General features: G+C 38.9%; 1 pseudogene; it reads right to left on the bottom strand.

Moving 5' to 3' along the window:
- The window catches only part of LOC123958586, a 42,303-nt pseudogene that overhangs the window by 8,409 nt on the left and 22,221 nt on the right, over positions 1–11,673 (bottom strand).

The following is an 11,673-nucleotide window of genomic DNA, read 5'->3' as shown; positions in this document are numbered from 1 at the left end:
TGAAGGTCCACCTGGGCTCCGTCTTCATGCCCCACGGCCTGGGACACCTGCTGGGCATCGACGTTCACGATGTGGGAGGATACCCTGAAGTGAGAACAGAACTTAAATTTGCCCACATCACAACCAACCAGTTGGTAGTGTTGTATCGGTCAAAGTTCAAAGACAGAGGAAGAAGAAGAAAACACAACCCTGTTCCTCCAATATTCATGTGTCATCAATAATAGAGAGAAGTGCAGAAGTGAGAGCTGAGCAAAAAGAGAATCAAAGTTCAGGATGAGTGCAGTAGAGAGAGGAAGGTGAAATGTTGTCTCAACACAGATGGTTTCAGGTTGTGGTGGAGCAGTTTGTACAGTTATGCTCTTCTGACAACTAAATACAGAAGACAGTTTACCCACAGTAGCTCCAGTGGAACTGCTGAGTCTTCACCAGCAGAAGGTGTAAGTGTGTGAATACACTGTTAAGCAAAGCTTCCTGGATATGAATACAGGGCTCAGTCAGTCTTTGGATACATGCCAAACGATGCTGTTGGCTAGTTTCAGTAACTACAGAAGATGGCTTAATGTAGTGACCACTTGCCAGATCTCTAATCACACTCTGAACCAATCTTCTTATGTGGGTGGAAACATTTTGAGCACTGGACTTAAAGATTCAGCTGAAACCCAGCCAAAGTAAATTCTTTGTTTTATGCTGCCAGAGAAAAATAAATTATATTTAACACTTGAAAAATGCATTAAATCTAATCTAATTAGGGTTTATTGTAGCGATGCCTCCATTTAGTCTGGGCTACAGTTATCCTACTACTATATTTTCATCCAAAATAAAAAGAAATACTAGTTCAGTGCTATTTTCAAAAAATGTTAGCACAAAGTTAGTATTTTTTTAAGCGGTGGTTTTAACAAACTACTGTTGTCCAGGGGGTGGAGCGTGTTGATGAGCCTGGACTGAAGAGTCTTCGAATGGGCCGCCTGGTGCAGGAGAGGATGGTTCTCACCGTGGAGCCCGGCATATATTTCATCAACCACCTGCTGGACCAGGCCCTGGCCAAACCCGCCCAGAGCTGTTTCATCAACAACCAAGTGCTGGCTCGCTTCCGCGGCTTTGGAGGGGTCAGTCTACAGTTTTATTTGGTTATGTTTGTTGAATTGAGATTCTCAGGAGCTGTAATAGAAATGAATCTAATTTTCCACAGGATTAAGAAAACTTTTCTTTTCATAGTTTTTGAATATAGTTTCATAAATGTGCTACTGTGGTGCTAAAAGTAATGTCACTTAATGCAATGTCAAATAATCCAACAATGTGAATATAACAGATTATATAATGAAATTGAGCTTTGTAACTCCTTTCTGCTACATAGCAGACAATATACATTAGTACAGAAGCAATCATAAAAATGGTAAACAGAAATAAACAATATTCAATGATCAATGGAGCAGTGAGAATGAATTAGAGTTTAAGAGTCTGATAGCTTGGGGGGCAAAAGCTGCTCTGCAGTCTGGAGGTGTGGCAGCAGAAACTTCTATAGCTCTTCCCAGAAGGCAGCAGGGTGAACACGCTGTGGCTGGGTGGGTACTGTCCTTTAGTATCATTTGGGCTCTGCGTAGGCACCTCACCGATATCACTGATGCTCAGGAGATGGGTACCAATGATCTTCTGAGCAGTTTTAATCACCCATTGCAGAGCCTTCTGGTCCTGGGCCGTGCACATCCCATCTGTAAAAACGGACAAGAATTGGCATGGGAATTTGGCCTTTTTGAAGATTTTTATGTCGGAGTCAAAATGGTGATCAATCTTATTTAATGAAAATCCATGCAATCTTAAATCACCAACTTCATTGCTGATCATTTTAACATTCACTTTTAGTTTAGATAAAATGGAAATAAACCAGTGCCGCTGTCTAACCACTCATATATCTTTCCCTGTTGGACTTTCTGTGTCTGATCATTAGGTTGACGAGTTACCATAAATTATGATAAGAATCAATATTATGAAATTACACAAAAATAGTAAGTATTGTGGTACATTCACACTTGACTAAATGGTCTTTAAAACTTTGTGAATGTACATTTTTCAGTGACTGAGGTTTGCCTTTGAAAGTCTCCGGCTTTGATTGTTCTGTGTTTGACTGACTGCTGTCACTACTGTGCAGGTTCGCATTGAAGATGACATTGCAGTGACAGCGGATGGTGTAGAGCTGCTGACCTGCGTCCCACGCACCGTGGAGGAGATTGAGGCTTTCATGGCAGACTCTGCAAAACCCTTCAGCCCTGTTGACAGCAGTGGGAAATTCTGAGTAGCGTCTCACAGTAAAGTCTGAGCTATACGCTGCCATGACATTAATTACTGCAGATAAACAACAAAGGCTATTCTTCAGTAAAACTGATGTTATTACTCGCATATCTCACTTATACAACAGACACATAATCAGTTTTATTGATTATAAGCAGTAGAATTAATGCATGACAAGCAAAGAAGAATTTTTTAAAAGCTTTCATAATGAATGTCACTTGAAGGGACAAACTGTACCTTAATACATTAAAAATATTAATTTCTTTGCCTCCTGGGGGAAAGAAATGTAATTTTTAAAAAGCAATTCTTATTCTTATATGTTCCTCTTTGTAAACAGTGATTCACAAAAAATGTGGTTAAATAAAATTTAATATACGTTTTATTTGCAACTGTGTGCAGTACATTTATTTGTTGGTATTTTGTATGAGTCTTCTTTCATACAAATAGTAGCAAGCATTGGACCACAGATGTACTATGAACCACACTAACCAGAGAAGTCTCCTTGCCCTGACAGGAGAAAACTCCCTGACTACAGCATGTTTGTTGTAAGTCTTTAACGTGCGAGTTCTGCGTGACTTCGGTTAACATGTAGGATTTTTTAATTACACTAACATTTCATATCACCATTCACAGGTTAACAACGTAGCCCAAATGTTAAATGCAGCGGTTGGGGACTGTTTTGATGACGTAGCTGTCCTAATTTTGCCATTCTGGCAAGACCAGCAAGACCAACGGCAGCAAATTTCGTGTGTTATTCATTTCTCCTGGTTTACAGGTACTGTGAGCCGGTTGTTTTATGGTGTTAGTGGACTGCATGTCATGAGCTGCCGTGTTGTCGCTGTAGTCAGAGAGAGGCTCAGGAGCGCGCACTGAGCTGAATCCGACCCAGAGACCTCACAAAAGCAGAATAGTGTCTGATGCAAGCAACGGAGAAAACAGGCGTGTGCTTCATTTCTAAGTGAGTTTTGAGCCCATTGACAATAAGACAATGAAAATTTGATTTATTAAAATCAAAAACTTACATATAGCCCCTTTAAGTTGTTTTAGGTATTCACTGTGTAGTTTGATTATAAGTTTTTTCCATACTGCACATTGCTGTAGCTCCTCTTTTCGCACGTGTTGAACGCTTTGTTTTAGCTATGGAGTGATACATCTTGTCTCTAAATGATCTTAGTTAGGAGTTGCACATGTGCAGTTCCTAGTTAAGGACTACTAGCCAATCAGAAGCAGAGAAGGGCGGGTCAGCGAGAAGCGCATAAACAGCTTCTTTTTAGCTGTAGGCTACATGTTGCCGACCAGCTTGGCAACATAGACTGGAGCAAGAGTTTGAGATTGGTGAGTTATTAATCTGTAACAAAAGTATCTTTTATCCATAAAGTTTTAACTGAGCTCTGTCTCTACATCACAGTAACTTTAAGTCCATTGACTGCCTGGAGGGTAGCTAGTGTTTGGAAGGGAGAGGAGGTGTGTGCTGCAGCTCAGTGTTTTTCTTTTTGAGGGCGTGTCGACTAGCCGCTCATTTTGCTTTCATCCCTGTGACATCACAGGGATGGAAGGGAAGCGGCTGGACTACAAACGAGCTGTTTTCAGGCAGTTCAGAGCAGAGTTTTCTGTGGGAGATGGGAACTCCCTTTGGGCTGGACTTTGGGCTTTTTCACTTTGCAAACCTAGTACATGCACAAAAAAAGGTATATAACTCAAAGGAGAGGGAAAAAGCCAAAAAGCATAATACCACCTCTTTAATGTTTACAGCTCCTGGGCATTTTCTTTGTTTTACATTTAAGGTGTTTTAATTGTATTTGTTTATAAAAATATGTTTCGTGTTGGTTAGAATTCATCCATATCAATTAAATGCTGAAAATGTCACTATCTTGCCTGGAACGTTATTAACGGTTGTTAAATTGTCAATGGTTCTGTGTACAGAACTACTGTGATAAACGGTTTATTTATCCTGTTAATATAAAAAATATATATTCCATGTTAATATGTTGGAGGTTCACATTCCCTTCTGGTGAATGAGGTATAATGACTAGGAGGATTATTTGTCATTTTTGTGTATGAAGCTGTTTTTTGATGTTGTTAACCTTATGTAATTTAGTAACTTAATTGAAAATGAGTGATGTGCAGAGGAGACCTTATTGATTGACTTAAATGACTGTATTTATTAAATCAATTGTGGCAAGACTGTCAAGACCAACGGAAGCAAGTTTCCTGTGTTTATCATTTCTCCTGTTTCACAGGTTTTATTTGCCCACATTCCCTGTGCCTGGGGCCTGTAACATTATTATTATCACCCCTTTTATCAGTTGAATACAAGACCTGCATACCGTACCTCTAAAATGTTCAGCTGTATTATCAGTTCCCTCCACGCACTATAAAAGTACCTCTTATCAATAAGTACTGTATATGTATCAGTGTTTAAGTTCAGGATGACTCAAGTTTGCAATTATTTCAATATCTAAGGGGGAAAATACCTGTCCAAAATTTGCCAACATGATGGCATGATTCTGGATTTTCCCCAAAACAATCAACAAGAGAGGAACTAAAATACCAGGATCCCTCAGTATTCAACATATTGCTGCAACTAATGAAACATCTGTATTAGACTTATTTTACATTTCAACATCAACATCACCTAGAAGATGAGGAAATGATTCCAGTTGCCCATCTAGAGGACAAAGGCGGTCTTCGGTTCTTCTTTTAGAGGACAAGAGGTCTACGCTAGGTTCACAGAAACTTTGTGGTCCAATGTACTGATCTGTATTCAAATACAAAAAAAAAGTATGAATGCAATGAATCAATATTTGCAAAGAACATAATTTATTTTTTAACAAATATTTATTATTCCAGGAGGCCACATGAACACATTTAAAGTAGTGAGGTAAGACTGTGACTGTGATGCGTTAAAACCTCCAGAAAGCTTGAGTAGAGAAAAGCTAGAGACACTGAGTTAAGATCTATTACTACTGAGGTAGGGTTCAAAGGCAAATTCCATCAATGCAAAAGGGAAAGTCATGAATTTATATGTTGAATACAGATGATACAATCAATTTAAGTTCTCAGTGCAACGTACAGTTTTATGATGGTGTTAATGCTGTATTATTCACCTTGATTGTCACTTGTAAATAGTTGAGTATAGGTATATCACAAGTTTAACCCTATGGTTTAACCAGGGATTTGTTTACAGCTTGACCTGATTTTGTTATAAAGTTGCGTTTCAGTAGCAGCATCCACAGATTTCCACTATGAAGTTACTTTGTAAAATTTTGGAAATTTTACAAAGTAAAATTCTATTCCAGGCTTTGGAAAAAGATTCAGCACTATTGTACATTTAATCACATAAATTCCTTTCATGGTTATATACCATGCTACGCAGACACTGCGAAACAAGTTAGCATTGCCTTGTGAGCTCTCTTGTGAATGACTCCAGTGAAATCAAGTCCAGTGAAAAAACATACAGAAATATACAACTGTGCTGGCAGATTGACCCCTCCAAAGCCGCAGAAGCGAGCCAGCACTTGGTTCTTGATGAAGCAGCTCTAGGCGGGGTTGACCAGGGCCTGGTCCGGCAGGTGGTTGATATGCCGGGTTCCACGATGAGGACCAGGCGGCCCATTCGAAGACTCTTCAGTCCAGGCTCATTAAAAGCTCCACCCCCTAGTTTGTTAAAACCACAGTTTAAAACAAAAACTCTGTGATAAAAAAAATTGATAGTATTGAGTTGAGTCTTTAAGTCCAGTGCTCAAAACGTTTCCATCCAGATAAGAAGATTGGTTCAGACTGTGATTAGAGATAAATGGTGTCACTACATTAAGCCATCTTCTGTAGTTACTGAAACTAGCCAACAGCATCGTTTGGCATGTATCCAAAGACTGACTGAGCCCTGTATTCATATCCAGGAAGCTTTGCTTAACAGTGTATTCACACACTTACACCTTCTGCTGGTGAAGACTCAGCAGTTCCACTGGAGCTACTGTGGGTAAACTGTCTTCTGTATTTAGTTGTCAGAAGAGCATAACTGTACAAACTGCTCCACCACAACCTGAAACCATCTGTGTTGAGACAACATTTCACCTTCCTCTCTCTACTGCAATCATCCTGAACTTCGATTCTCTTTTTGCTCAGCTCTCACTTCTGCACTTCTCTCTATTATTGATGACACATGAATATTGGAGTTGTTTTCTTCTTCTGTCTTCGAACTTTGACCGATACCTACTAGTTAGCTGTGCTGGGCAATCACAGTTTAAGTCTTCTGTTCTCACCTGAGGGTATTCATTGATTGATTGACGTTTTATTTCGAACATTTAAAAAAAGAAAAAAAAAGAAAGAAAAAATAGTGTTAAAAAACAGATGAACAACAAAGTAAAACTCCATAATATTAAGTATTTAAAAAACCTCTATTTACATGTGCGAAAAGGAGTAGGAAGAAGGAAAACTTAACCCTCCCACATCAATGCCCAGCAGGTGTCCCAGGCTGTGGGGCATGAAGAAGGAGCCCAGGTGGACCTTCAGCATGTCCTCCAGCCAGGCGGTGCATGTCGGTCCACTTCACACCTTCAACACAAACAGCTTGGTTTATAAAGAACAGAAGGTTTTTTGTCTTGACCTTTAAATACATCTTAGCATGCTTACAAGTAAAAAACAACACTAACATGGATATCAAATTTGGAAATTTTATATCCCTATACCTAAAAAAAAATACCTTGTATTAATAAATTCTTGTGATAAAAATGTTTAACTGAACTGAGATTTAAACAAATTTTTAGGCTTATCTAAAGATCATTACTAGCTTTCTCAAAAACAAAAAAGATAGGATGCAACAAAACTATATGCTATTCATCTCCATGCCAGTGATAAACTGATGAGGGCAGAAGAATTTGAAGTGTAGTTTACTCTTTATATGTCAGTAATGTGTAATCAATAGTTAAACTCTATCAAGGTAATAACCTTGTTTGATGCAACCATGACAGTTTGGGAGGATTTGAGGACAGCATCATGGACGGCACTCTGGTTGTGAACTTGCCGTTTGCTGGGAAGTAGCAGTACTGCAGTAATACTCTCCACCTGTGTCAAACAGATTGAGCTTTGGGTTTTTCAGTTAATTACAATGCACAAAGCACCAGAATCCAGGTCCAGCCAGTGCCATCTAGTTACAACACCAACAGTTTCAGACAATTATAGTCCAATCTGTGCTACCTAAAGGCACGATGAGTTGAGTAGCAGCAGTTCAACACTGCAAATGTGCACTGTTTACAGGTAATAAAGATAGAGCTACTGCAATTTAGACCCTGTAGACATGATTGTTAAAGCTGTTTTTTTATTTTTAGCTTTTTTGTGCATGTACACAATTTATATTTTGAAATTATGAAATGTAAGAAATGTCTTACAAAAGCAACAAGCTGAATTGTATTTCTATTTGAATATTAAATATATCTTCTGGAGGTAGTTGGATATAATGATGTTCTATTTCTATTGTTTTATTTAAGCTAAAGGGAGTGGTAATGGTAAAACTAAATGTAAAACTGTAACATCCACTGCCTGCAGGTGGCACAGTTGTCATAAGTATAGCAGTTATTGATTTAGTCCATGCTAAAAACTCTGACAGCTACTTACCACTTGTCTCCATCCAAAACTGTCTCATCACTGGGAGCTCCAGCACTGGTTGTAGAAGATAACAGAACAATTATTGCTTCTGGTGTTGACCAATGAGACAATACATGGACAGAAGAGAGATAAAATGTAAATAAATGAGAAATAATTTATTATACCACAAAGTGATACTCACATGACAAGCTACATGACTAACAAAGCTATGTTTAACACAATGTTGAATTAAAGAATGTATTTCATCACAATATCAAAGGGATTCCAGTCTTTTCAGTGTGTCATCAATTTTCCTTTACTTTAAAAAGTCCTCACTTTTCAAGCTCTTAATTTGAACCGGAAAATTAATTGCATCCACTGACCACTAATCCCCAGGAAGAATTCATTACACATGGCCTTTAATACAAAAGGTCAGCACATGAGTACTACAACAAATTCCTCATCCATAATGATGCTGCTAGCTGACAGTTACCCTGCAACAAAGAGGAATTTGATGGTGGTTTGGCCAATAAGCCAATCGGGATGCTGAAAGGCTACAGACCTCAACTTCCGCTGTGCCACAGAGACTTACAGGATGTTCTGCATTATACTGTAAAGTGTTTATAATTTAGTTAGTAATGCTCTGTCCTACATGTGAAGATGGCATTTGATGGTGTTTGGTCTAAATATATGAACTAATGGCAACTTTAACCTCAACACAATCTTTTATTTCATTAATAACAACATCCTTATTTTACCTGGTGTGTAATTAATCAATTAAGGAAGTAATTATGGTAAGTATCTGAGTAAGACTGTAATTATGCTTGTCTAGATTCAAGTATGTAAAGCATGCCATTTTTTTAATGCTTTGTTATATCAGCTTGTTAGACGCACAGTCCGCCCAACACATAGTTGAGATTTGAAAGTTTTGCGCATCAGCTCTTCTGCAACCTACCACGTTTACATGCATCTTTGGAGAAGCCTAATTTCAGCTTCAGTCGGAAATGAAATGGGTGAACATTCATTGACAAAGCCTTACGTTCCACAGATACAGGTGTAGGAGGTGTGGCGCATGCCCCCTTTATTGTAGCAGTAGTGCTGGAACAGGCTGCAAAGGAAAAAAACACCCAGTAAGAAAAAGGAATGTAAACGATTTCAACACAGCAAAGATCACAGAAAACTCTAATTAGCTGAAGGACTCTCGCTGCCCTCTTCCTGACTCCATGCCTTTTAAGAATTCATTCAGGACTCATTCTTTAATCATCACACGGTCAAGCATGTCAAACACTATGGATCTTGACAGCATCACAATGCTGTGTGAGAAGAGTCTTCCTATTTCTAATTACATAGCACAGGAAAATAAGCAAATTATTCAAAAAAAAAACACACACAGAAAAAAGCAGCCAAATATGGCTGACATTTGCTTTTTGTGGTGAATCAGAAACTCACACTCGTTTGACTTTGACACAATTTCCAACGTGATGAAAACTAAGTTCTGAATCTAAATTGATCTAGGCTGAAAGGGCCATGTCCACCTGACAGGTTTACCAGTGTCATTACATACGTAGAAAAAGTGTGATTACCGTAAAACGTCAATAAATGGCCGAGTCCCAAATAGCCGCCTACCTCCTTTACTGGCCTGGTGTGGGAACATATTTTGACAAATAAACGCAGGTCTCCATTAAATGCCTATTTCAGTTTTGTGCAAAAGGAATTAAAGGCCTATCCCATATGGACGCCTGTCCCAAATATAGGCAGGGTCAATTCACTGATTAATCAAAGTTTTACAGTATATGTGAATAGCAAACTTAAAACCTACTGGATAAAACCGTTACAGACTCTTGTGAAATGGATGTCAATGTCAACCACATGCACAAAGCAGTAAACTCTCATGGTAGTTTCATGTAGTTTCATTGGGACACAAAGGTAAAAATCTACCTAAACTAAGCCTAACAGGAGGAAAACAATATTGACCGCTCATGGTAAGTGATTTCAGAGGACAGATAACACTGAGAGGTTAACTGCTCCTCAACCCCTGAAGAGGTTATTCATGGTGATAAAGCGATATCCGGTGCTGAAGTAAAGATATTGCTTTAATGTTACAGCTTATTGGTCAAAGGCTATCTCTGTTAACAACTGGCCTTCGAGCTACGAGGTGAAGTTAAAATCGAAAGCATTTAAACAGTTTACAGCCTTTGAGGATCCTGACATCTTGAATCCTTTGGACGAGTTTTAAAGTCAATATGCAGCTTGGTACTTCGATACATTGGGTGTTTAATGCTTGTTTGTGCTTAATATTTGAGAAACCTTGCAGATGATGTGTCTAGAAGAGAAAGATCTTACCATTTTATGGGCTTCACTGGAAATCCGGTTGGTGTAGCGCAGGACCTCCAGCTCCATATCAGTCTTAATCAGACGGCTGCAGACACAGACAGACCAGCGCTCTCATTCTGATCATTGCCATATCAGCACAGTATGATTAATATGCAGCCAAACAGGATTCAGAACTCATATAGCTATCACACTGAGCTGAAGGAATACAGTATCTGGACTGTGATGACTCAAATAGAGACATTTTTGAAATTCATCTTTCTAATATAAACTGCTAATGCAGTAACAGAGACCAAATGTCTGGCAGATGATCCTCCATCATTTTCAGGAACACTGTATATAAATGACACCTGCAATTTCTTGAAATTCCAGTGGGAAACCTTCTCAAAATATTCTGCAGAAAGTGTTTCAGACCATAATAAAATGTAATACATTCTTTGATTTAAACCTAGGCTTTAAGACTATGTTAGAACTGAAGCTGTTTGCCTGCTGATCTTACAATTTCTCATTCATTTGTGTTAAGAAAGTGGTAGCTGCACCTTAGATGGCTAGATACTGGAGAGTAGTAAGGACTTCTACAATAATATCATAAGACAGTGGTACCCATTAGTAACAGTAATAAAAGTACAAAGAAACGGCCCATTAAAAGGGAGCCATGCAAGCTCCACAACGAAAAAAGGGGCAAGGGGGGTTCAACGAAGTCTTTCTCCCCAGGAGGTGTGCCTGAAAAGCATTCCTCCTTATATCAGAAAATGTCAATTCATCTCAGGGGTGCAAACTCTAATGCCAAGGACAACCATGCGAGCACGAAGTCCATTAAATCCGTGCAGACTGGCTTGTAATTCTAAGAGGGGAAAAAACAAGCCAAAGAAAAGATAGGAGGATTGCACAATTACATGACTGGGCAGCTGTAAGTGCCAAGGTTTGTGAGTTAAAGGTAGCAAAATCTGACTGATGAAACTGAGAGACTACAATACATTCTTTATTCTCATCTTAAGTGGGCTCTCTGAATAATATTATTAATCACATTTTAATGACTTACCATTCCACAATGACTGGGTGTAAAAGAGTGTTGTTCACTTGGAAGCTGATAAAAAAGTAACAAGAAACAGAAGCAAAATAAATATAAATGAAGCTTTGGTGAAAGTTCATTGTTCTGCCTTTGTTCCTCTATGGGTGAACGTCTATTTCCTGCTGTTCTATTGTGTTTCTGAAGTCCACATACTGACCAATGATCCTTCTGCCCGTGGTCCTTGAAGTGTCATTACAATTCTGTCATTCTGTCTTTCAGGCGTACTACTGCACAACACACCTGCTCGCCGTCACCACCATGACCTCCAGAATGTCCAGCGAGGTTCAACTGAAAGTTTCTTCTAACCACCTGCTAGCTTTACTCCACCACCACCACTGTCTAGACTCCAGGAGGATCCTATCCTACTTCCTATGTGCATATGTGCCTACGCTTAAAAGATG

This window comes from Micropterus dolomieu, linkage group LG20 (assembly GCF_021292245.1).
Source record: "Micropterus dolomieu isolate WLL.071019.BEF.003 ecotype Adirondacks linkage group LG20, ASM2129224v1, whole genome shotgun sequence".
Taxonomy (NCBI): Eukaryota; Metazoa; Chordata; class Actinopteri; order Centrarchiformes; family Centrarchidae; genus Micropterus; species Micropterus dolomieu.
This window is presented reverse-complemented; position numbering and strand designations above follow the sequence as displayed.